Below are 25764 nucleotides of genomic sequence, written 5' to 3' on the forward strand. Positions count from 1 at the left end.
TTCTTTTTTTCTTTTTTTTTTTTTGACATAGGGATCTTTTATTTCAGAACAGAAGCAGGAACCTCATATAAAGAAAGTAGTGCTGCTGTGAACTCTAAGAGCAAAAAAAACCTGCTGCATTTGGAGGATTTGTGACATTTATGTTTTCAAGGAAGACACCCAGGCTACTGAGAAAGCAGCAATACAATTCCAGATAGGGCAGTGATGAAATTATTTAAACACAGCTATGATTAGAAAAAACCCAAAAAACAACCCAAAATTTAATGGCTATATGGTGGCATAGTGATGCTTGAAGAGCTATAAGTTAAACCTTGGCTGCATTATAAGCTATGTGACCTCAGTGTTTTCATGCTTATGTAGAGGAGTCCACATTATTTTGTAATTATATTTTCAGAGGACTGATCCATTGCATTACTAGGTTATATCTTCTCTTTAACTAGCTGTTCTCTGCATCACTCATTAGTCATTTTAAAGCAAATAGATCTTTGGTGGTTTGGTAGATGGAAATTTGTCCCTCTGTGTCAATATTGAATCAGTCTCTCCATGGTATGACATAGTATCTGAATCTGGTTAATGACATGGCACACAAGTCAGTACTTAATTAATAAAAAATAATGGTGTACAGGGACAATGTGCTGATGCAGAGGCACTGTGTGTAGCTCAGATGAGATGTATGAAATTGACATCTTGAATTCTGTTAGACAAATCCTTGAGTTTGCAAACTGAAATGTAGGCAATAATCTATTCTCCTCCAGATTTCAGGGACACTTGTCATTTTTCTCTGCTGTTAGAAGCACCAAAAGTTCAAAAACCTGGACCTAAATGTCTTTGAACTATTTAATCCCCTTTTCATTTTCTCTGCATACTTTTAAAATGGAGATGAGGAATGTTTAGCCAATGCTAAGATTATATTTCAAATTTTTCTCACAATGTGTTTAATGGAGTCTTAAAAAGACATATATTGAAGTGATTACTGAAGTGTTAGAGGAATTTATAGGAGCTTTAATAGACTTTAGTTTCAGCTGCATTCCCTAATTTCTTTTCCAGTTTCTGAATATTGTTTTAGAAAATGGAGTGTACCCTTATGTTTCCTGTTGTGCTGTAATGCTTTCTATGTATGTGCTTTGACTTTCTACACTCAGAAAGCATCTCTGGGTATTTTTTTATCCATGCATTTGATTTGCCCCTCTGAACCCCCTTCTAGTTGGTGTCAGTCTTCTGGAGAGAAGAACACTCATTAGCTCTGCTATGAGTATCAAGGCTCTGCAAAAAGGGCAATGTTGCCTAGGGAAGAACTTTTTAACTATTTTAAACTATTTTTTAATAGTTTTAGAACTATTTAAGCTTGAAAACAGCAACAAATTTTCCTTATTTTAGATCCAGTGACAAAGTACATATTGGTTTTGGCATTAAGGAAACCAGCAGCTGCCAGGCAGGACACTCCATGTTGCCTTGACTGATGGCTAGCAGTTCTGCTGAAGAACACTTGAAGTATAGGGGCTTGTTCAGGGCTAATCCCAAGGGAGGTTTCTGGACTTAAAGATAGCTGACCTTTAGTATAGGCCATCTCCTTAGCAGTCAAACAAAATAACCTCAGTGACAATAAAGTGACTTAAAATTTAAAGCTCATATAAAAAGATAGATTTTAATTGGGAGTATATTCATGAAGAGAAGGAGCTGACACGTCCTTTGATGTTTGACTGTGCTTACTTTTAATGGCCTCAGTGTGAAACTCAGAGAAGATCTTCCTTGAATTTCTAAAAGGTTAATTTACTTGTAACAAGCAAAATTTAGTCTCCTTCTTTCATTTAAATAGGAGGCCTTTCATTGTGCTGCTGTGAGTAATGGATTGGGAACATTGAGATGGGAAACTCCCAAGCAGGTACTACAATGCAAAGAGTACTACAGCAAATAGCTCCATCAGTGTGCCTGTGTGACTCTCCACATACACAGCTTGGATGTTTTCATGAGTTGTGTAGAGGCAAAACCAATGTAGGTTTGCAGAATTTGATGATGTTGCTTTTTGAAGCATGTATGTGCTGCTGTTATGAAATGCAAGCCCTGCTAAATGGAAAGGTTAATGATAAGGAAAACTATGTTTTCAGAGTACTGATTTCCTGCCTTACTTTCTGGGTTATTTTTTCTTCCTCTATTCTGCAGCTTTTGCAGAAGTGTATCATAGCTTAAATACGAGTTGCTAATAGTGAAGTATGGTGCTATTCATCACAGGAACAATTTCCTCTGGACTGGTGACATATTTGCTCTCGACTTGTGTAGAGGTGTATTCACAAGGTTTTTATGCAAAGGGTCATTACATCCCCTTGTGAATGTGCTGTGTCTGTATCTGATACTAAATACATACTTATTTGAATGTAAAGTGTCTGTGCAGCATACATATCTTGGATAAACATTTACATTCCCTTCATTATTCTCCCTTTTCAACTGTTATTCATGACATTAAAGTCAGCTGGAATGGGTACTTGTTTATCACATTATTATTTACAGAGCTGACTAAATGAACTTATATTTAGGCAACAGATATTGCAGCTGAAATCTCTCAGAACTAATTTTCTGGATAATCCTTTATAGAAGTTCAAGTAACCAACTAGTATCAATATTCATGTAAGTAGTGACAGATGTGAACAATGCAATCTAAATTTTATACTCTTCCCCTAAACATAATTTTCCATCTAATGCAAAATTTAGAATGAATTACATTTCTTATTTGCCAAATATCCTTAAGTATTAAGTAAATACATGTGTCTCAGGTGGTGTGAGCAAACTAGGATTGAAGATTTTTTGACTGAGGAAATAATGAAGTTTATTTTTGGCTTTTTAAGTTTAAACTCAACTAATTAAATAGCTAGAATGCCTTAATTATAGAATCAAGCATGCTTCCAAATCTGTTTTCAGTTGGTCATGTCTTCATTCTACACTTTAACCTATTAAGATGTTATAAAAACCTACCAAAGTAGTTACTGATACTGAAAAGCACTTTGTCACCAGGAAAGGCAGCTTATATAGCTCTGCAGGTGATAAAGTAGTACCTGCACAATAATGAAGTGATAATTGTGTAGAGACATTTTTACTTTTAAGACAATTTATAACTTTTATGTTGTGTTTTGTAATTCCTAACATTTTGTTACTTGCTGACGTGGTGAGTATGTATGTACAGAAAGCAGGTGGCTGTAAAAGATGCAGACCCATGCTTTTGAGACATTGTGAACATAGGTGGCTTCTGCCAGTGTGGTCATCTGTGTTGTCTTCCTGACAATATATTTTTTTCATTTTGCCTGGCTTTGTTTTTCCAGATTGAGTTCTGCTGAAAAAGTTACTCTTGTCTCTTTTGTAAGCACAGTTTGTAAGTGCTGTACTGAATTGATCTGAAAGTATCTGCTGCTACAGACCTGATCTAATTCACACAGGAGTTTATAATATTTGGAGGTATATGTGAGGATATAATTTCTACTTATCAGCCCTTGATAAACAAATAAAAAATTACAAATGCAAAATTATGAGAGAGCTCATCTTAATTAATTTAATTATGTACCAGATATATCTTATGCATGTGTTAATGGCATTTTAATATCTGGCAGTAGTTAAGACTTTATTCAATGAGGCATAAATGTGACTGATTCAAAGAGCTGCCCTATCATGCTAATAAGTAAAATTATGGGCTGTGTAAATATAGTCTCTGTGCAATATAGATAGTCTTAACAGAGATGCTCTGGTTGAAATTTATCTGATACTGGAACCAGTAGCTGCATTCAGAGGCAGAAAAAAAAAAACCTACCTGAGTGCATTCTTGGTGCGCAATTCCCCATTGTCTGGCTACAGAAAAAATCATCTGTTACTTGGGGTTCAAACTGCTTTCCCATGATGGTTTATTTTGTGGTTTATGTAATTTTGCTCCATGACTGTGGGGTTGTGTTTTTGGTGGGTTTTTTCCCCCATATATTTCTTCTGTTCCTCTGTGACTTGAACTTCTTTGTCTGTATTTCTGAGTCTGTCTAACCACTATCCTGTTGCTGGATTCAGTAATACTTTCATAGGGAGGGGAAACAGTGATGTACTCTTTACATGTTCTCTTTAGCCCCAAATACCATAATACTTCTTTGATAGTTCAGTTTTATAGCGAGTTGATTACCAAGGAGAAATTTTTCTTTTAAGATTTTTGAGTTTATTTGGGATCTGGGAGAGAAACACTATTTTACTTTTACATACAAAAATAGAGACTGTCCTCTCTAGCTTATAGCTCTTGCCTCAAAGTGTATAGTATTCATTTTTAAGAGCTTGCTCCTAACTCTAGTGAATTCAAGAGATGCTATACAGTACAAATATTTATTCTGAGTCACTTCAAGTGATATTTCTGGCTTTTGCAAACCATGATCTTGATGCTGTTTCTCATCAATCAGGTTAATTTGAATAGATCTGTTATATGAGAATTTTAATTTTCATTATCTTGACTTTCCTGGCATACTCGCCATCCAGACAGTGACAAAATGAAGTATATAGTCTTTAGTCCTATAGATCTTTAGTCCTTTTCCTGGCTTTCTCTAGATTTGTCTTTATCTCAGCCTTACTTCTTCAGTTGCACTTACCCCATTACTAAATCTGTGCCAGAGATGATCTTTGCTCTTCCAAGCCTCTTTATTTCTAGGCAATACAAGAACCATCCAATCCTTCTGTTTGTTTGCAGTACCAAAATGTAGGGAAGATTAACAGCAAGTCAAATGCCACAGACCTGTTCACACATTAGATCACTATGACTGAAGAGAATCATGGGTGAGGGGCATTGATGCACTGGAAGGGCTGAATTATTGATTACTTCACTGTCCTGTTTGGCTTTCTTGAAGAGCTTAAAGTGCAAAAACTGATATAATCAGTGATTTACTCCATCACATTTCCTTGGGGGATGTATTTATTACTTTCCTTGCTTCCTTATAAGATCAAAGCCAGTTCATGTCTCATGTTTTCAGATATATTGGTGTGCTCATGAGCAGTGCTTTCTGCAGTGTCTAGTGTATTCTTTAAGGTTTGCTTCCCCATTGACACAGCCTAAGTAAATCCTTTGAAATATATGACATTCTGTAGGCCACCTTTGAAAAATTTTTATAGCATGTTTTCTTGCATTTGCAAGGGTCATATGCTGGCGTTATCTTCAAATTTTAGTTTTAAAAAAAATTATCTTGATAGCATAGTTGAACTTTTTAATCTCTTCTATTATGATCAACATTGATAGACATAAAAAATGCAGGCTCTTCTGATGCAGAGACTGTTGGGTTCTTAGCCAATCTTCCATTTTCCATATTTTTAAAAAGTTAGTAAATAACTTCCTGGAATTCTAATGACAAATTAAATGGAACATAAATCTATTTTCTGACTTTCAGACTTCACATAACATTAAGGAGCTCCCCAAAGAACACTAAATGGTTTACTGATAAATCAAGATTAATTTCCACTCTCTTCTTATTGACTTTAAATTTTTTTGTTGTTTTTTAAAAGCCAGTACAGAATTCAATATCATAGACTGCAAATTTTCACACAATTGATTCATGAGCTGGAGATGCATCTCTTATACTTAGATGGCTGAGCTTTGATGAAAGAACTAATTTTCTTCAATCACTAGTTTTTTTCAATATAATTCATACATATTTTTTGCTTATAAGACCACTGCTATTGGTCAATCATGTTTTCCAGGAAGATAAAGACTTGTACATCATGGGAAATAGCACTGATACTGTATGTCCTATCATTAATACACCTTCTAAATATTAATTAATAGGTACACTAATAATGCATATCTTTACATTTTAATAGCTGCTAACTTTTTGGACTTCATTTTGGAGCGTGGATCAAAAAACCACAAAGAGATTCAGATGCTATTCATCTGCAATTCTTTCCTCCAATATGTTTCTCATATATGTGGGTATGTTCCAATACATTTTCCAAAACAATCAGATATTGTAATTGTAAATGCTTAAATATGGTTTTTTTTCTACCACCCCCCATCTTTGAGAAGAGCTCACTCACTGTGATTTTGCTTTTTCTTTTCCTTTTTGTTAAGCAAAGGGTAGATAAAATGCTCACATTTTATTGTTAAATGTAACCAGAGAAGGTCTGCAATGATTAATAGCTTAAGGAAAGTAATAATTACTAGAAGTCTGTGAATGGATAATCTGTCATGAAAATAAGTGATTTTTGAAATTTATAAAGTAAATGGTTCTACTCCATTTTAGTATTAAGGCTAGCTTTTAAGATATACCATTGCAGTAAACGTAATGCAAACTTTTACCTTACTGCTTACTTGAAATGGACTTTTTAAAAAAACAAAAAACTTAAAAAAACTCAACACCTGCCTAAAACTGTTTATTTTGGTATCCTGAGTATGGTTGGACTATCTGACATATCAAGCTTTATAACAAAACATCTACTAAATGCCATTGCACTTCCTAATGATCCATGAAGACCAAGAAGGGACTGCTATAAATCATTTAGGAAGGAAAAACAATGTTGTTCATATGGATGGAGAAAACAAAATCCAACTATGTGATGCCCTCAGATAACTCTTCATCTTCTCAAGAAGAGAAGATATGCTATATTTTCTGATTCCTTCTGGTAAAACATGCTGTTTTGAAAACTTCACCTTGACTGAAATCTTAAAAAATAAATAAATGGAGTTATGATTTGCTGACTTTTGCCCAGAAGGCTTGTTAAAATACTTGAGGTATAAACATGTCCTTACAGAAGGAAAGGAAAATGCACTGTTCTTATGAGAACTCCCTGAGGATTTTGTGTTAGCCTTTGCATTCACATTGAGCATTGAACCAAGCCCCAGCAATGGGCTAAGTTTAGAGTGGCTGCAGCTGTTGGCAGACTCCAGCCAGGGAGTAATTTGCTCACAATCTTTTACATTCAGTGTTCCTTCTCTCTGTCTGTATTTCAGTAAGCCTATTTCCTGGAGATTTACAGCTCCTGTGCTACTTGAGCTTAGTGTGAGCTACCCAGAGTAACAGCTGCATGTGCTTCTCTTAATGGTTTAGACTCTAACATGTGAGTAAAGAGGAAAAAATACTACCCAGCCAATTTCCTGGAATTCCTAAGTCCTTATATTTATTGTGTATGAGCTACAAATGACTTAAGAATGGATTTTAGCTGATAGAAAATAAAAATCTTGCAAAAGGATTTTAATAATATTTAAAATTATTCTCACTGTGTTTTGGACATAGGACCAAGCCCTGATATACATGGATTTCCATGTGAAGTTTGCTTACTTAATTTCACTGGGAGAGCTCCTTATAACAAAACAGGTCAGCCTAATCAAGGTGCAGAAAGTAGTTTAAAGTTCTTTGCCCTTCCAATGCATGCTGTAACACTCAACATTTTCTGTAGTAAGTGCAAAAGACAAAGAGCTAGGTATTGGCAAACAGTGTTTTTAGATACCTCTGGGGCAGATCTAAGGCTTTTTACAACCCTTCTAACTGTATGAGTGTGCCTTTAGATTCTGGAAAAGGATTTTGGATTCTGTGCTCAAGTTTTATAAGCTATTTATAATTTTATAAGTTACTGTTTTTTAGCATAGCCCAATGGAAAGTAATACACTTAAATTAATCATATATTTTCTTTCCTTCTGTTGTCTCCACCAAAAATTGCTGAAAAACTTGCTCACAATATTTAAAGACATTTCAGTTACATGGGTATTTAAATATAAGAAGCCCTTTAAAAGTACTCTGAAAGTGTTTAGAAGTTGTGTTATTTGCAGTTCTGTGATTTGATTAAATTGTCTGTATCTGGAGAAGCAACTTGGAATAATGATCTGGAGAATGCTGCATACAAGAATTGTAAATCAGCCTTTGTGTTGGTCCATGCAGCAGAAGGCTGGGGAATGTGGGACTCTGAGATCAGAAGGTCTGATGTTTGCAAGCAGTTTAATGTGTATCCATGAGCAACAATGCCAGCAGCTATTTTCTGAGTAAATTTCACACAAGTAAAAAGTGTACAGCACTTGGTGGTTTTTACTTCTGCAGTCTGAAGTGTTTAGGCTTTGTTCTTAGGAGTTGACCTGGTTTGTCTAGAAAGTAAGAACTTAAATGGTGGTCTGAGGTTTTGAATGAGCCAGAGTACATTATGTGTGGACACAGCAAAATTTAAAGCATTTTTTTAAATTGGAAAGTTACACTATCACAGAGAAACAGCCTTGGTTACTCAGTGGAAGAAAGTGGTAATCCTTATTATGTGACTTAAGCAATATATATCCATTTTGTAGCAATCACAATGCCATTCATTGAGCAGGTGAAATACTGACCGATGATACCATTGACAAAACTTTTCTAACTGAAAGTATTGTTATCATGGACTGTTCCCTGAAAGGAAAGGTAGTTAAGAGGAGATGAAAATGCTTGCATTTTCAAGCTATGCTAACAGATATCAAATGCTCAAGCCATTCTAACAGATATCAAATAATAATTAGTGCCCACTAAGATGCTGGTGCAGTGAATTGAATAACATGCAGCTAATTTCTCCAGTTGGAGGGCTGATTTATGCTGGAAGCCAGTCCTGAGCTGCCATACTCCTGAAGCCCTGGGATCTGTGCTGCTAGCTGCCTCACAGAGATGATAATGAATTACTAGGGAAGAGAGAACTATGGCTAACTATAACAGTCTCTGGCACTTACCCACTCTCTTGTCATTTCCATTTTCTCTGCTTCCTATAAGCAGAGAGATTTCAAGAGAGTTTGTAAAAAAAAGCAATTTGCTACACTGGTACTCTGCCAAGGTGAGTGAATATTGCAAATAAGATTAAATTGTTGAAAGTGAATAAAAATATACCTATGGTAATTTGTTGGGTAAGCCACAGACCGGAGATAAAATGAGAAGAGATCTTAGTGATAAGATGGGATGAAGAGACAGAACCTAGGTGGAAAGGCCAAACCCAAAAGGTGCAGGTGGAAGGAAGGAGGCACTGGTGTCTGAATATGGGATGATGGGGCAAAAATAGAGGCCTCTGATATGAAGGAACCAGGACAAAACCAAGGCTTTTTCATTAAAAGCTTTGCTTGAAGGTGGCTGCTTTTTACTTGCTGACCTCACACTGCAAATGAGCAAACCTGTCTAATGACACCACACAATATGGGATTATTCAGCTGTATCATAATAACTTCCTATCTCTTGCTTCATCTGCTACTCAAGGTTGCCCATTTATTTTAAAGTCTTAATGTCCTAGGTAGGGCTATTACAAACTTTCTAGCTTATCTGAGAGCCTAATATGCCCTGCAACAACTTTGTGAGCCATAATATGTGAGACTGAAGGAACTCGACATGAAACAATTTGTATTTCATAAGAACATCCAATAGTAGCTAATAAGCTTGTTTCCTATCTATTACATTTTAGCAAGTCATCCTAAACCTACCTGCATTTTTATAGAGATGCCCAGCTAACTTAACTTTTCTGTTATTATTATTTTTTTTAATTTAAAAGAAAAGTTTATTTGCCTTTAAAATTCAATGTGTGTGTTCATTTTGGGGGGGTCAATGGTTCTGAATGAGTTTGCAGATATATTTCTTCTAAATGAGCATTTTGAAATAGAAACAATAGGTTTTTCATTAAGTTGAAAAAAAATTACATTTCATTTAATATTAAAAGGAATATTAGCTATACTGTTAGGATCCTTATGGTAATTTTCATAACTAAAACTGTTGGCCAGCAAGACTTTGATTCTGTAAAAATAATTCATATTGTAAATACAAAGTGAAAGATTTGTGCTAACTTGGAGGAAATGAATAGGTGATTGGGTGAAGGATGGCTGCATGAACATAGTTTGAAAAGATCCTTTTCTGTGAGAGAAGTTCTGGACATCAATTGGTATTTTAGTGCATTTTATTTCATGGTAGCAAACTTAAAAGTTCATTACACCGTCCCTTTCCCCCCCCAGTTAGATTTACAGGAGGTGACCCCAAGTGCATTTTTACCCTTGAGGTAGATTTTTAAGGATATTTGATTAATGTGATTCTTTGCCTTTATAAATGCTGAGTGGACTAAATGAGAATTAGAGTGATGAGACATTAGTGTTCTTCAATTTCCAGACTGAGCATGTACAAATAGCATTCTAATAGCTCATTGCACAGCTGTAATTTAATATCTTTTAATGAGCCTTTGATCTTTGACATTGGGGGTCTCCATATATTGGAAATAGCTTATAACTACTTTATTTCTTATGGGAATGAAAGCCAAACATTTCTGCACTGTACTTTCAAGGCCGGAAATGGCGATGTGCTGATCACTTCTGTGTCAGTTTTCTGCATGTTGCATTTAGCAGAAAACTGATGAACACAGAATTCATATTGAAGCAAACAGAAGAACTCAGGTTTGGAAAAGAACTCATGAGTTATTTGCAGTCTATTTTTCTGGGTGGATCTATGCCATTACTGTGCTGAACGTGGTACAAATAGCAGATCCATTTATGGAACTTAGACCACCTAGGATTTGCTTGAGCTAGTTTCTTTTATTTTATTATTAATGAGGAGTACTAAATATCTTTGAGTCTTTAAAATGTAAAGACAGCAACTTGTAGAGTCTTTTTTTAGAGTTCTGTCTTGTTCAGCCATGTTGAACATGAAATTCTTTCTTTCTTTATTCTTTGTCTCTAGTCACCAGAAATTTCTGGCCAATGCTCCTTTCCTGTTGCAGGTGTACTTTACATTGGTTTAGAATTCATATTAACAGCTTTTAGAATTTTTTGACTCTTGAGTCTCAGTTTTTCTCCTTGATTGACTGTACATGAACCTTGATGGCATGAGCTGCTCCTTCCAAGAGACTTTAAGCATGTAGTATTCTCTGTAGATAGCACAATAATGTGTGTTTCCTGATATACATGAGTCCTCATGATTTCTCTTCCATTAAACTCACCCTGAACTGACCCAAAATTCATCTCAATACTTAGAGAGTTTGTGTTTTCAGTAGGTATTTGAGCATTGTATTTGGCTAAAACAGCAGGCTTTTAATGACCTTGTGTAGCTGCAGGCTTTTTCTTTGGCACTGCTTAGAGCTGCAAACTATTCCTAGGGAAAAGTATCAGGCATTCTTACATATTGATCCACAGAGGTTTTCTTCCATATCATATACTGTAGTAACCATGAACCCTCCCAGATATCTTAAATGAGTGGCATATTCATATGTTGATTAATATCCTAGTCCTATTTTTTATAAATTATTTCTATTTTATTTCCATTTGCTTCAGGTGTTTTGTAACCACCTTTTTTGATCATTCTCCTACAGTGACTACATCACATGGGGAATTGTGACTGAGCTAATTTAAATTTGATTATAATGTAATGCAATGATAATGCTTCCTTTGTATTTTTATAGCTTGTTGGAACCATAAAAGCTGTAATTGTATGCTGACATGAAATGAGTTAGGACTTTCAGTCTGTAAATCTAATTCACTTATGAAAATGCCATACTATTAATGTACACTGAGGATGCTGTGTTATTTTATAGCCATGCAAAAAATAGCTCTTGGTAGACTATTCCGTGCTTTCTCAAATCTATACAGTCTGTATCCATATCATGGTAATATTCTGATGATGTTCTTCAGTAGACTGCTGAGTCTCATATTTCATAGCTCCAGTATTCTTTATGGAATGCATATGCTTTGATTTCCTATTTCACTTCATCTTCTTAGTCTGGAAGACATCACAGATGACTAAGTTAGCACATTTTTCAGAATGAGGAAAGCCCATTTCCCTCCTTTCACATCAAAAGCAAAATGCTTTCTTGCACTTTGAAAACTTCTAGGTCCTGATCCTCACTAAAAAAGATGCCGTTTATAAACATACCTGTCTATCTTTTGTTTAGTGACATGTGAATTTCCATTTGATGGATACGATTAAAAGTAGTCTTAATGACTACTTTTAATAGTTATTACTACTGTTCTTAATGACTGTTCTATTCTGTGCATCTTGAAAGGAACAAATGTAGAGAAAGACTGCCAGTAATAGTTTTCAGGAGTGTCTTTTACTTCAGAGGGTCAAAAAAACCTTTGATTCAGCTGGTGAATAAAGGTAATTTCCCAAGGCATGGGAGCTATTACTTATTTCTTTTTTTTTTTAAGCTTTGTTCCTGTATTTATTTTATTTGACAATCTCATCTTCCAGGTTTGTTGCCAAAGGTTAGAAGTGTCCTACCCTCTTCAGTGACAATCTCCATCACTCACTCCTGAGGGTCCTTGTGAGAAAGAATACCAAAAGATCTCATGGCTTGTAGCAAACAATGAAGTTACATCTCTAGTGAATTAAGTAGACACAGATGGGGATGTCTTTGATGACTGTTTAGGGGTGAAATGAATCATATAAAATATCTTTGGCAACTGAGCCAAAGATGTCTGCTGTATTTTAAAAGTTATGTACAGGTACACTGACTTTTAATTTGATCATGGCAGAATGCTTTCACACTTCTCCATAAAATGAGCAACTTTTAAAAGTGATGCATCTTGCTAAGTGAATGTCATGAATTTAATAACCCTTTGACGACAATAAACATTTAACCTGTTGGTATGAGAACTACAAATTATTGCCTGTGTATATCAGGTCTTGCTCTAATTCAGATCTGAGTATTTCTCATATGACATGTAAGCTATTCCACTGCATAGTTAATAATTCTGTATTTCACTGAAAATGTCATAATAATTATGCTTATCTTTATGGATTGCATTTAAAGTCTTCTTTTGATTTCCTCCTTCACAGAGGTCTGTACTTTGCAATATTCCATACTTGATGCTTCCTTTTCTCTCTGCCCCTTTATAGTGAATCTTTTTAAGCTCCTCTCACACCATCACTATGCTTAGAAAAATTTCTTCTCTGGAGTCACCACTTTTGAACAGATTTTTAAATAAAATCATCTCCACTGGCTACTAGTTATACTTGAAGATTAATCTAAACAAAAAAAAAATCAGTTAAAGTATGACCTAGTAAAATGAAGGTCGTTGTTTGTTTTAAAAAATATTTTGTTTTCCATTTAATTTTCAAGCCTCTTGACTGAAAAAAAAAATCTTATTTTGACCTGTGTGTCAAACACAGTATGCTTCTAGGTCTCTGCCTGATCAAGGAAGTTCCATCCATTTGATTTAGGAAAGATATTGCAAACTGTCAGATTATCAGCTGAAAGCACTTTCATAGGAATCCAATTTTTTGGTACTAGACATCAGATATATCAGATGAAACCTAACACTATCTAAGGGCTTTTAATGGAACACATGCAAATTCAGGTTAATGGACCTTTTTCTCTAGGAAGAATGACAAACTGTTGTAGTAATTTGTACAAGGTGTGGTGGACTTTTCTTATCTCTTTGGACATCTTTCTGAAATATTTATTGAGCTATTTTTAACAGTAGTTGATGCTTGAAGAATGATGGTCTGGATCAACCACTAAGTGAATCTTTATATTTATTAATCTGCTGAAGAGTCCTGAAAAAGAAGCAGATGACAACTCTAGGAAGTCTTATAAAATACTGAATCTTCAAGTTGATTTTGATCTGTGTGATCTATAGTCAGGAGGCTGGGTATAAAGCAGTTACCAGTCCTCTGTTTCCAGCATAGCTATGCTTGTTTTAGCAAGCATTTCACTAGTGAGTGACCCTCTCCTTTATGCAGTCTTGGCAAACCACCTGATTTGAGCCACTGTCACAGTGTCACCACTGGGACACACAGAATGTCTCCCCTCTTGAGCCTGGCACTGTTAATTGCTCTTTCCTCACCCAAGAAGTGCCACTTGGTTTGACTTTGAAGCAAATAATTCAGGGAGCAGTACTAGAAGTGACAGCTTTTCTACCTCTGGATAATATTTATTATGCAACATTCAGAGCTTTGGCAAATCATGTACAAACACAGACCAAGTCAGAGTACATGTTAAAAGGTTTTATTCCTAAGTTGAATTCACATCTGTGTAGGAAGTAAAATAAATTATTCTGAGTTGTAGCGACAGTTTTAGAAGATTAAAAATTAGAACATTTTTCTTAGTGCAAAAATTCATTTAGTAACTCAATTTTCTTAACATTTAATTTAAACTTTAAAATAACCTTTTGGGCTGAGACTATTTATGAGAAATTTCAGCCCAACAGGGACTTTTTCAAAGTTAAGGGTAGTGGAAATATTGCTAAGGATGAAATTACTTCTGTGGAACATTAACTGTGACTCTGTACTATAATTACCTTTCTTAAATGAGACTGCAGCATTTCTGTTCTGAAAATATCTTTACACTTTGGAGTTATCTTTCAATTAAGTTGAATTCTCTGCTGCTTCATGTTTGTCTCTGGCTGAGCAGCAATAGGGGAGGAGTGTCTTGGTTTTTTGTTGAGTGAAAGCTGTACATATCTATGAGGTAAGTTTTATTTTTGAAGGAGAATCTTTATGATCTTAAAAATAAGTGTATACTTTTAATTCCAACTAGTATTTCGTCCTGCTAATTTTACATTTTTCATTGCATTCTGCTAACCAAGTAATTCAGATGGCTCAGTAAAAATTTAATGTTGTTCTTTATCATGCTTTTAATTTTTATCAATCTCATAATAAATATAAGGAAAAACTAAGAAACTTTTGAAGTATGAATATAAAAGTGCAAAGTGTTTTAATGAAAATATTAGTCATATATATTAGCCAATCTCAAAAAAGAAATATTAAGTAATTAATGTAGCAACACTTTAATATATTGCTGTACTCAAAATAGGGGGAGTAAAATTAAGCAGAAATCATCATGAATACTTGCATGTTTTCTAACAAGGTAAATAAATAATACAGCCCTACAGGATAATAATGAGAACAGAATAAGCACTGAAGTTTTAATATAGTAATAATGCGTGTTAACTTTATTAGATGTTTTGCTAAAGTATTTAATCAGATTCACATTAAAAAAATAATTAGTAACATCTGTTATTATCATGCCAAAACCATAAAGCAGGATCAATTGCATCTTAAACATTTATATGAAGTTTCTGTTGGAATCAAGAACTCCATCAATACGTGGAATGAAGCTTTAAATCACTATTCACGTTTCAAAGAGAAAGAGGACAACAAAAAAGGAATAGTTTTGTTGGAAGTGTCTTCTTCAGGCCTTCTATTGTTACTTGCTATGCTCCCTGCAAGAGAAATAGTTCAGTTTTTATTTCTGCACTTTATTTGATTGTACAATTCGTACAATCCATACACCTGACAGAATTCTAAAAAAGCATATACAAATTTTATAAACAATTTTGTTTCGCCTCTCAAAGAAATTTTTCAGATGATAGGACAGCACTTTGAGCATAGAAGTCTCATCTAAGGTAATCTGTATTTTATAACAATGAAACACAAGAAGATTTTCTACGAGTTTCCAATCACTGTCTTTAATAGAATATGCAACATCAGAAATAGGTCTTTGCTTTCTCTGTCAAAGACTTCTTACAAAGCTTTAAAAAACTTCCAATTGTAATCTGGAGTAATAATTTTCCTTTTTTTTTTTTTTTTTGTTAGAGTCTTGCCCTGAACACTGATATTGGGGGAAAGTATTTGAGAATGTTTGCACATATTTCTTCAGCTTTCTGAAGGCTGTAATTATCTCTGTAGGTGGAAGAGGAGGCTGTATTTGTTCTTGCTCAATACACTCTTACACTAGGTGTGTTTTACTAATTTAACATTCTAAGTATTTAATTGTCTTTATAATGGTTCAATCAGCCATATGCCTCAGAGGTTATACTGAGAACTTGTTTGATCCCCAGCCAATGTTTACTTTCAGCTTCTAATGAGCAGTTAGTAAGCACTCACCATCTGTTCCTGAGAAAAGGGAAATCTTCTCTCTCTTAGTGGACAAGTGGGAAAATAATCCAGAAAGCTGATTATTAGTTCATGTAAGTAGATAATGGGCCAAATTTTGCTGAGAAAAAACTGAGAGAAAGCAAAATTCTTACTGCTAGTACAGACCAGCCCTGTGCACAAATACACAGAGCACTAACTAGGAAATAGGTGCTGGGGCTTCTACTGGATAGCCAGTCTGAACAACTTCTGGGTAACAAATTCAGGTTAGATATTTGGATTGATTTTTTTGATATTTGGATTTGGATTTTTGATATTTGATATTTGCTTTTTTTTATATTTGGATTGATCATCATAAGGATGATCAAACACTGAAATATGTTGGCCAGAGAGGCTTGACTATCCAACGTTGATTGTCAAAACTTGATTTGACATGGTTCTGAACAACCTGATTTAACTTGGCCCTGCTCTGAGTAGAAGTATGATCAGCAGACAACCAAAGGTTCTGCTCAACTTCAATTGTTCTTTGATTCCATGGTTTAGATGCATGATATAATTCCTCCAAATTAAGGCAATAATTTGGTATAAGTCTGAACCACCGGAATGGCTATTTTATTCTGAGGTGAAGTGGGCCCAATACATTATTCAGTTATTTATTCTCTAGTCTTCAGTATTCCTTGAATCTGAAATGTATTGAAAATAAGTAATATGAGATTATGTGGCAAAAACTACATTCTTGTTTCATTTCAGTAGTAAGACAATGAGATATTTGTCTTTCCTGATGCTAAGTTTCAAAGTTGGGAGTTTAAATTAGAAGTCCAGTCTTCAGAAGTCTCTTGTATTGCAAGAAAATAAAAACTCTGAATAATCTGTCTAATTTAATTTTAACTATATATATTGAGCATTGTGGGAAACAATCCCACAAAGACAGTCTCTTGTATGGAAAAAGGAGTCTTTATCTGTAGAGTGCTTGTAAGAATAGGCAAATTACTGGTCTTTATAAAGTGAATGTTTATTTTAAAGAAACTGTTACCAATTTAAATTTCAGATTTGTATTGATGGCAAGCCTGTGAAGGACAAAAATGAGTTTATTAAACTCTCTTTCATGTACCTGATAGCTGACATATTTGAGGTGACTCAGCTAAGGCAGGGCAGACCCCTATATTTTAATATGAGATCACTTTATAACCAATTTGCCTTACGGGTAGCAATTTCTTCCAGCAAGGGGCAAAAACATTATCTTTCACTTTTTATGACAAGAGGTTGTCATAAATAAACTGTGAGCCCTACAGTGCCAGGACCATTTAGATCAAGTCACTACATCAGGAAGAAATACCTGGGCACAAGTATAATATTTAGGCTTTTATTTTCTGCTGTTTGCTGCTTATCACCTTGTCTTTAACAGTTCATGATATTCATCACTCTGGCACTTATTGTCATTCTTCAGTGATCCCTTGGATCTTTCCAGGATGGTGCTCTGTGTCAGTATCTTTACTTTTCTACTAACTTTAAAAAAGCATGGTCTGGATTAATGAATTAGAGTAGAAATTAAGCTATTTTTATCTTTTTGATTTACAACACAGGAAATATACTGTGAACTATATGTTTGTCTGTTATAAATCTTGAAATATTGTTTGGTTTGCAAAACCGCGAGCTTAAAATGCAGTAATGGTTAAATATTCATACTTTAAGTGACAGCACAATACAATACAACACATCTAATGTTTCCTCTTTAAAGAAATAATGTTCCAGCTTTATGCTTCCCTGAAGAAAATGGTCCAGCTTAAACCAATTAAGGTTTGTCTGTTTTTTATACTGCTGAAATCCAATTTCATACATCCATTTAAACAAAATCCAATTTAGGGGATTGGTTGGCTTGTGAATTCCCAGCAAGAGAATGTGAATTGGTAAAGAAAATAGACTTTCTAATTTTCATACTGATTCTAAGCTGTTGAAAATCTAATTTGAAAACTCAGTGTCATCTTCATACATCACACAGCACTTGTAGTGGGAGATACAGACTGACAATTAACTTTGAGGGAATGTAATGCTATACAAGACATTTTCCTAATAGGATGATCATTTATGCTTACATTTTGTAAAATGAGGGGAAAAAACACCAAAAATACTTCTTAACAGAATTACCATAAAAATATTGCAATTGTCAAAATACAGTTCAATAATTACTGGTTTGGGTGTAATCTTTCTACACATCTCTCTACACAGAGATTACACCCAAACCAGAATTCAGCATTCTGAATTTCAGTTGATTTTTTTGTCAAGAAGTTTACCTGCTTCTAGTGCAGAAAATTGTTCATTGGGATATTCTTTATTTTACCACAAGCTACTCACCTCAGACCTATTCTGTGTGTCTGTGAAGATGATGTGTATGAAACTTAGAGTGATACATTGCTGCCAACTGAAAGAGTAAACAAAAAAGCCTTAGGAAAATTTGCAGCACATGTTTCCTGAAGGAAAGATTCTGTCACTGGGGAAGTGGAAGCTCTGGGAACCCTGGTGGAGAGAAGCATCCTCTCTGACCTCTTGGAGATGTTCACACTGTGAGCATGTGGCAGGGCTGGGTCTCCAGTGGAGGGATGGTTACTGCTGCCAGGTGCATGTCAAGCATCTCCTGGCTCTGTAGGAGTCAAGCAGTAGGCAGCAGGAAGGCATTGCTGAGACTTCCCACAGGGAAGGGAAGGGAGGACAGAAGTCCTCACAATTCCCTGTGATAAATCTAAGCACGTATTTATCTTTACTCCTCTGCACTTCTCCCATAAAAATCACTTTTCTCTGCATTCTTATTACCCTGTGAGACTACCCTTTTGCTTTTAAAGCACCAAACTAGCTTCAAACTTAACTGTTTGGGATAACTGAGTATCAATGTGCCTGCAGTCACTGTTCTCCTCTGCTGAGTTTTTTTCATCCCCTTCCCTGTAGTGATCTAAATGGTAGAAAGGGAGAATATTTTTGGTGCTGCTTTTCATTTGTCATCAACACACGAGGAGGCTGCATATTCCATTTCCTTGACTGCAAGATCTCTCAGCTGCTACCAACTTGGAGTTGCTGAGTATGTGCTTGTGCTGGAAGATACACACAGTTAATACTCTTATCAATATACCTTTGATGTAATAGAGAGTAGCAGAATGTGTGATGTCACATTTTGCTTCAAGCTCTGAAATTTTGCATTCTTGATGCAGTTTAAATTTTTTTCTTATTTTTCTATGCTATTTAAAGGGCATATTTCATGATTTCTCTTGAAAATAGTTTTCACATTGTTCTAGAGGTGTATCCTGCCATTATAATTACTGCTGACAAATGATCAGGCCTCTGCAATGGAGAAATATAAGGAAGATACAGAGTTTTTAAAAAAATTAAAATAGACTTTTTTGGTGCCTATAATAATTCAATTGGTTTGCTTTAAAAAATTTTAAACCTCAAAGAAAAAAAGATGAATTTTTACCTGGAATATTTAATAATTATCTGATGCCATATTTCCATTGAAAGAAAACCTGAGAAAAGTTATTTTACATAGAGATTAGATGATCAATACTGGGACAAATATACTTAAGATATGTTTTTGTGTTTTCTAGAAAAGATCTCAGCATTGTCTTATTATGGAAGAATCAGTGTGGTACACATCACTTAAAATTGTCATAATTTTTAATTGGGGAGAGAACTCTATATTTCCTCTGGCAAAGTACAACAGTTTATTAAAATGCTTTCTTCACAGAGCATAACCATCTCTGAGCTGTATGGTACTGCAAACATTTTAAACAAAATTAGAGAATCCTAAAATGATATTTCTTTCTACAGAAGAAAAAAGGCATTTAAAAAATATTTTATTTTGTGTGGAGCCCCTGGTGCAAACACTGGGAATCTGGAGTCATGTTAACTCTGGTGAAAAATTTTGGTGTGACTTTGTGTTTGTTTCCAATCTATAAAACCATGGTAATAATTAATTCTATCACCCATCATCTAGTAATCTCTGTGATTTATGAGATTTCTGAGGCTGTCCATTAGATCATGTTTGGAACCTCTGCTTCAGCTCCTCTTCTCTCTGTTATTCCTTGCTGTATCCATTCTTTAATGTTCCTGTATGTGTTTTCTTTTCTTAACAAAATTCTGATCAAAAGGATAAAGAAAAATGAATATGAGAAACTGAAACTTTTACATTCCTCTGACATATTTGAATTCAAGTGTATTCTCACTATACAATTCCATGCCTGTTGGCATCAGCCCAATAGCAGGTAATAGAAATATTAATTCTTTTTTGCAGGGAAAGTTCCTATTGTAGAGGAGCAGTATATTCCCTCCACGTGGTAGATGATGACCTGGTTTGGTACAGAAGGAGGTATTGCTGGCTACAGCAATAAAAATTGATTCAGCAGTTGGTGTATGAGAGACTTGTTAACAAATGGATTAACAATTTGCTTTTTCTGCCATAAAGCTCCATCACTCCATGGTTTTTTGTATTGAGAAAACATTTTTATTTTGTATTTTTTCCTGCTTTACATGATTAGTGAATATGAAGGTAAAAGGTCAGGGTGGGAAGCACAAAGTGTCATTTTTGTGACCTGGGGATCCTGTAGTTTCCTGTTGAGGGAGAGCTGCTTCTAAGGCTGCCCATACAGGGAAGGAATTAGAGCTGTGCTCATCTGCATGCTCAGGAAAGGGCAAGGCATTCTGAGACCTTCCTGTGAGGATGTAGGATAGCTGAAAACCCTTTCATAAAAATTTTAAAGAAATTATTTTGAGGAGACCAAAATGTACCATGAATTTTACAGCATATAATAATCTACTATTACAAATGATATCTGAATATTTTACAGAAAAAAATTGTATAAAATATAAAATTTTTATATAAATATTTTCTATAAAAATATCAGAAAAACAAGTATTGTAGTGGATTTTAATTTTATCATATTATCTTTTTTCATGTAGGGTTTTCTATTCACCTGACCATGTAAGAAATTGAAATATTTTTACTTTCTGAAGCCAATTCTAGATATTAGAACTACTTGAGTATCTACTTGAGTGTTTACTTATTTGGATTGCAAAAGAAATCACTAGGTCCTGCATAAATATCTGTGCTATCATATTGCTTAAGCTGTAAAAAATTTCAGGTCTTTTGAAACAGTGGCAAAGTTTTTAAAGGTTTTGTATTTAAAGAAGAGTTTAATCTAGATTGATAATACTTGTATGCAACTTGGCAGTTACTGATTTTTTTGTGGTTAAAATTCCTACTAAGTAATGGATAAAAGGAGTTTTTTCAATGTGTACATGGATACACATAGGTAGCAATGCAGAACTAGGGAAAATTCATCCTCTATGAGATTTGCCAACAGCTGGTGTAGTGGAAGCTGCTGCTTTTCTTCATGAAGTCAGACTTGAGACACACTACTTTCAGAGATTTTGCAGCAGAGGAAATTATGACCCTCCAGATACTCATTTGCATATTTGCATAAAGATGAACCATATTAAGATTAATCAACTTGATGTGGAGAGACATTGATTACCTTCTGTTTAATATTATGCTTTTTTGAAGTGGCATCTAATTATTGCCCTTGTGTAGCAGAAACACCTTTGAGGAAATGTGTGTCAGCTGTTGAAGAAATCTATCTGCCTGTTCTTCCTTAAGAACATGTTAATTGTTCTTTGGTGGCATTTTGATCCAGAAAGGGCTGTGGGAATTTTGGGGATTAGATGAAAATATAAAGTTTGTAGAAAGATGATATCACAGGGCTAGTAGGGCTAGTCAGTGGGGTTTGTTTTCTTCAACATGACTTCAGTATAATGAAATTGAAGAAGGCACAGGGGAATAATACCTAAATATTGTGTTGTAATGCCAATCTGTATCTTCTGGATTTTTCAACATTGTTTTTCTCAGTTCTATTCATTGCTCTGTTTGGTTTCTTGTCTGATTTTCCAATACTATGGGAAAGTGTGCAGTAGAACATATTTCTCCTTTTAACTTTTGCCTTTTCTTTATTAATACCTTCATAGAATTGAGTGGGTCACTCTAAAAGTAATGGGGTTTTGTGCTCTCATAAATACAAATGCTGCCCTGTAGTTGCATAGCTTTTAACTTCTGGTTTCACTACATTTGCTATTTTCTCTCTCTGCTCTTTGAATGAATTTACAATATCCTTGTTTCTCTTAACATCTGTGCTTACATTATTAGAAAAATCTGAAAATCTTCATCATGTGACAACTCTGATTTCCAAGGTGATACACTAAAATTTACTAAGTTTTGCAGCTTTCCAAAGGATCTTTTGGTAGTTGGTACTCCTTGCCAAAAGGACCATTTAATAGTGGATATCCCAAACTTCATGAAGTGTGCTTGAAGGATTTTTTCTTATGGAAAATGTTTAAGTAAGTAATTAATTGCTGGCTGTGATCTGTAATTCAACATGGTTTTTTGGATCTGCTTTAGTGTCATTTATGAAGGACAAACAAAAAGTTTGGTAGATATATCTCTAGAAAATATTACTTAATGGATACTGGAGATAATAATATAGAACTGATATGTTTTCCAGTTCTTTGAAAAGAAAAAATTATTTTAGTTTATCTTAATAAGATCTAACATTATATTAATAATAACATATTTGACAGGATCTACTTTTAAATTTTTTCCCTTTTTTGCTTAAAGAAAAATATTTTTTAAGAGATGCATCAATTTTGGGTTCGTTGTGGGAAAACCACAAGTTCTTATTTCTGGGAGGACAGTATTCTATGAAAAAAACCTAGATAAAGATGGAAGTATTTAAAAAACACCTAATGCTTCTTTATCCTCCTTCCCTGCAGCTCAGCTTTATCAATAAACAGACAGAATTTTTGGTCTGCATTTTTTTCATTTTTCTGATAGATATGTGGAAAATTTGACCTGTGCAGGCATCTTCAGAGTGGGAAGATTTTGTAGTTCACTTCTTCCTTTACACTGAAGTGTTTCTTTGTCTGCTTTTTGGAACATGCAGTTGCCAAGATGATGAAAATAGTCTGGGGAGAGCAGAGAAGCCGTTATGGTATTTAGCTCCTTGCTGGGTAACATCAAGACAATAAGACATGAGTTCAGTATACAAAAGTTAATAAAACAAAAACAAAGTTAATAAAGTTAATAAAAAAATGCAACAAATAAATGCATGAATTAGGCTGGCACTAGACTGCTATCTCCAGTAACAGGAACAGCAACTTTTTTGATTTAAATGTACTATTTTTGATGAATTCCAGTTATCTCAGTGCTTCTTCCTCCTTTTTTTCCTAGAATACTGGATGTTTCCAATTCATTCCACCTTATGAATTTTATTTCTCAACCCCTGTAAGGTTATGACTCATCTCCTTTTTCCTTAGCAGTGTTCTCTCAATAATCCCTTATAATCTTAGCTAATACTGTTGTGTGTGACATCTATTTTTTGTGAAATTTATTTTTTCTTGGATAACATAAACAAAACTGCTAATTTTAAAATGACTGGAGGGCAGAAAGGGCAAAAATTGCATACAATTTAAATTTATCTTTGACATTTCAAAACAAGCATATTTTTTCGCATTTTTAATATTCCCAACCAACATGAATGTGACTTATTGAACATTTAGGTTGAATACAACATTAAGTGAACAAGACTTCAGTCTATATTAACCAGAAAAGTTTACTTCTATTTGCCTGAAAGTAAACATGCTTTTAACCATCAGGAACATACTGTTAGCCAGTAGGATTTCTAAAATCCATGTCTCTATACTGAATTGAATTTTTACAAAGCAGATGTTCATGTTAAACCATGTGGGGCTGAGTTGGAAACCACTACTGTCATTGGGAAACAGCAGATCTGTCTGTCTGCTCTTCCTGTGCTTGTCCTGAATTCAGCATCTGAGCTGTTTTGTGAAGGAGTAAACAAGGGAAAATTGACTTTGACCATTCATTGTGTCAACTGAATTTTCCAGAGGACGTTTCAACTTCCTCTATTTATCGATGCTTTTTCCCTCTCACAGCTTATGTACGTGAAGACTCTTCAGACAAAAGAGATCTGCTTATACAGAAATTAAGTTTTAATAAGATGCTTTGCAGGAGAGCCCACTGCACAGATCCCACTGCAAGACAGGAGCAATAGCTATCTTTACAAGTGCAAATTCTGTGACCTAGGAAGTGTGCATATAAACCAACTTAAAGGGATTTCACCCTGTGTACAAAGCTAGTCACCTGCTTATTATCAAATGTCACAACTGACAGCATATGTTACCTCTTTTTTGCATCAAGTAAAAGAACACCAAGACACAAGAAAGTGGGATAAGGGCTAAAAGGGAAACAAAGTACTCACATATAAAAAATGAAGAAAAGACAAGCCTGGGAGCTACTGACCTGTCAGCCTCACCTCTGTGCCTGGAATGATCATGGAACAGATTCTCTATCTCATGTTTTCCTGTGAGAACAAGGAAATATGACAGATAGGCTGAATACAGAATAAAGAAATTTCCTCATATAGGTTCAGGAAACTGGGTAGTATTGATTGTGATTAAAAGCTGACATTAAGACTGAATATAAATTAGCTAAAAACATTTGAGGATTTTTTTCCTGTATAAGTTGCATTTATTTGTTTTTAAATACCTCCAAATTCTGAGTACTGTAATATTGTTGAATAATCTGTTTTAATGATGCATTTCCTTAAGTATAGTAACATAAATAAATAAACAAACACCAGTGATAAAACATGGCAGTAAGCATGAATTCTAGTACACATATGAATGGGGGAAAAAATACATATTGAAGTAAATACCCCTCTTGTTTGCTAGAGGACTCTCATTTAGGATGTACTTTTGTGGGAGGAGTATTCTGGCACAAGTTTGAAAGTGTAGATATTGGACCATGAGCAGAAATTGTAGGTAAGGGGATTGCCTGCTAAAATTATTGGCTCTTAAGAAAATACTCTCAATTAGTCTTAGACACTATGTTGGAACTTCACAAATAAAATATTTGGATTCATATGAAGACTTTGTACGGAGTTGGCAAATTCCATACCCCTCCTTTATTTTAACAGGCAACTAAAAATCTCAGTTATGGTACTAACTTTCTTACCTGCAATCTCTCTTCCTAAAAATCGGAAGCTGAGATACATGGAAGTGAACCAGTTAATTTTTTTTTTTTTTTAATGAGCTCTTGTTTAACAATTTGGGCTTTGAATTAAATACCAAGCTAACTGTTTCTCATTACTTTGGGCCTTTTGAATTATGTTTTATGGTGAAGTCCAATCTAGTGATGAAATGGAACATCTGAGCTGACCTAATCTCTGGATGAGTGAAAATCCCGCAACACTGTCTACGTTTGCATCAGTCAAGAACACTAATGTTTCTTGATGGCAGTGGTGGAAATGTGTCACAAGCCCTATTTAAAGGGCAGGTTAAAGGAATAATAATTGTTTTCTGTGTGTTGCACAGGATAATGCTCTAGCAACTAACTTCACTGGTGTAACACTGGCAGTAACCTCAACCTGCACTTCCATTTTCATTGAATAAGAGACTTCCCTGTATTGGTGCTTCTCTTTGTAGCCTTAAAAAGCAAAATTAAAATTAGAAGAAGATGTAATCCATAAGTAATTTGATAACACTTGTTTTAAATTGCAGTTCCTCTGTATTGTCAAGTCAAGCTTCTATCAATCCTAATCCACTTAAAAATGATTAATGCTAAATTTGGACATTGTGTCACTACTAAGGAAACTTGAATTTTTAGCAAAAGCATCTTTTGTCAAAAGATAATGTCAACTGTCAAGAAAAAATATTTTTTGCACAACCCTAAGTTGTCCTTTTGATTTAATTTTGTGATATGTGTTAGGCTATTTTACAAAGCCATGAGCACTTGCCTAATGGATAACATTTTTGCAGGACCTCTTTTATGATTGATGTAAAACTACATAAAATGTAGAAATAACTTTGAGAACTCAATAGAAAAATCTTTAGGATTCCAACATGTGTGCATGTGAATAAACGTTTGTGAGTG

Source organism: Serinus canaria, chromosome 4, assembly GCF_022539315.1.
Source record: "Serinus canaria isolate serCan28SL12 chromosome 4, serCan2020, whole genome shotgun sequence".
Classification (NCBI taxonomy): Eukaryota; Metazoa; Chordata; class Aves; order Passeriformes; family Fringillidae; genus Serinus; species Serinus canaria.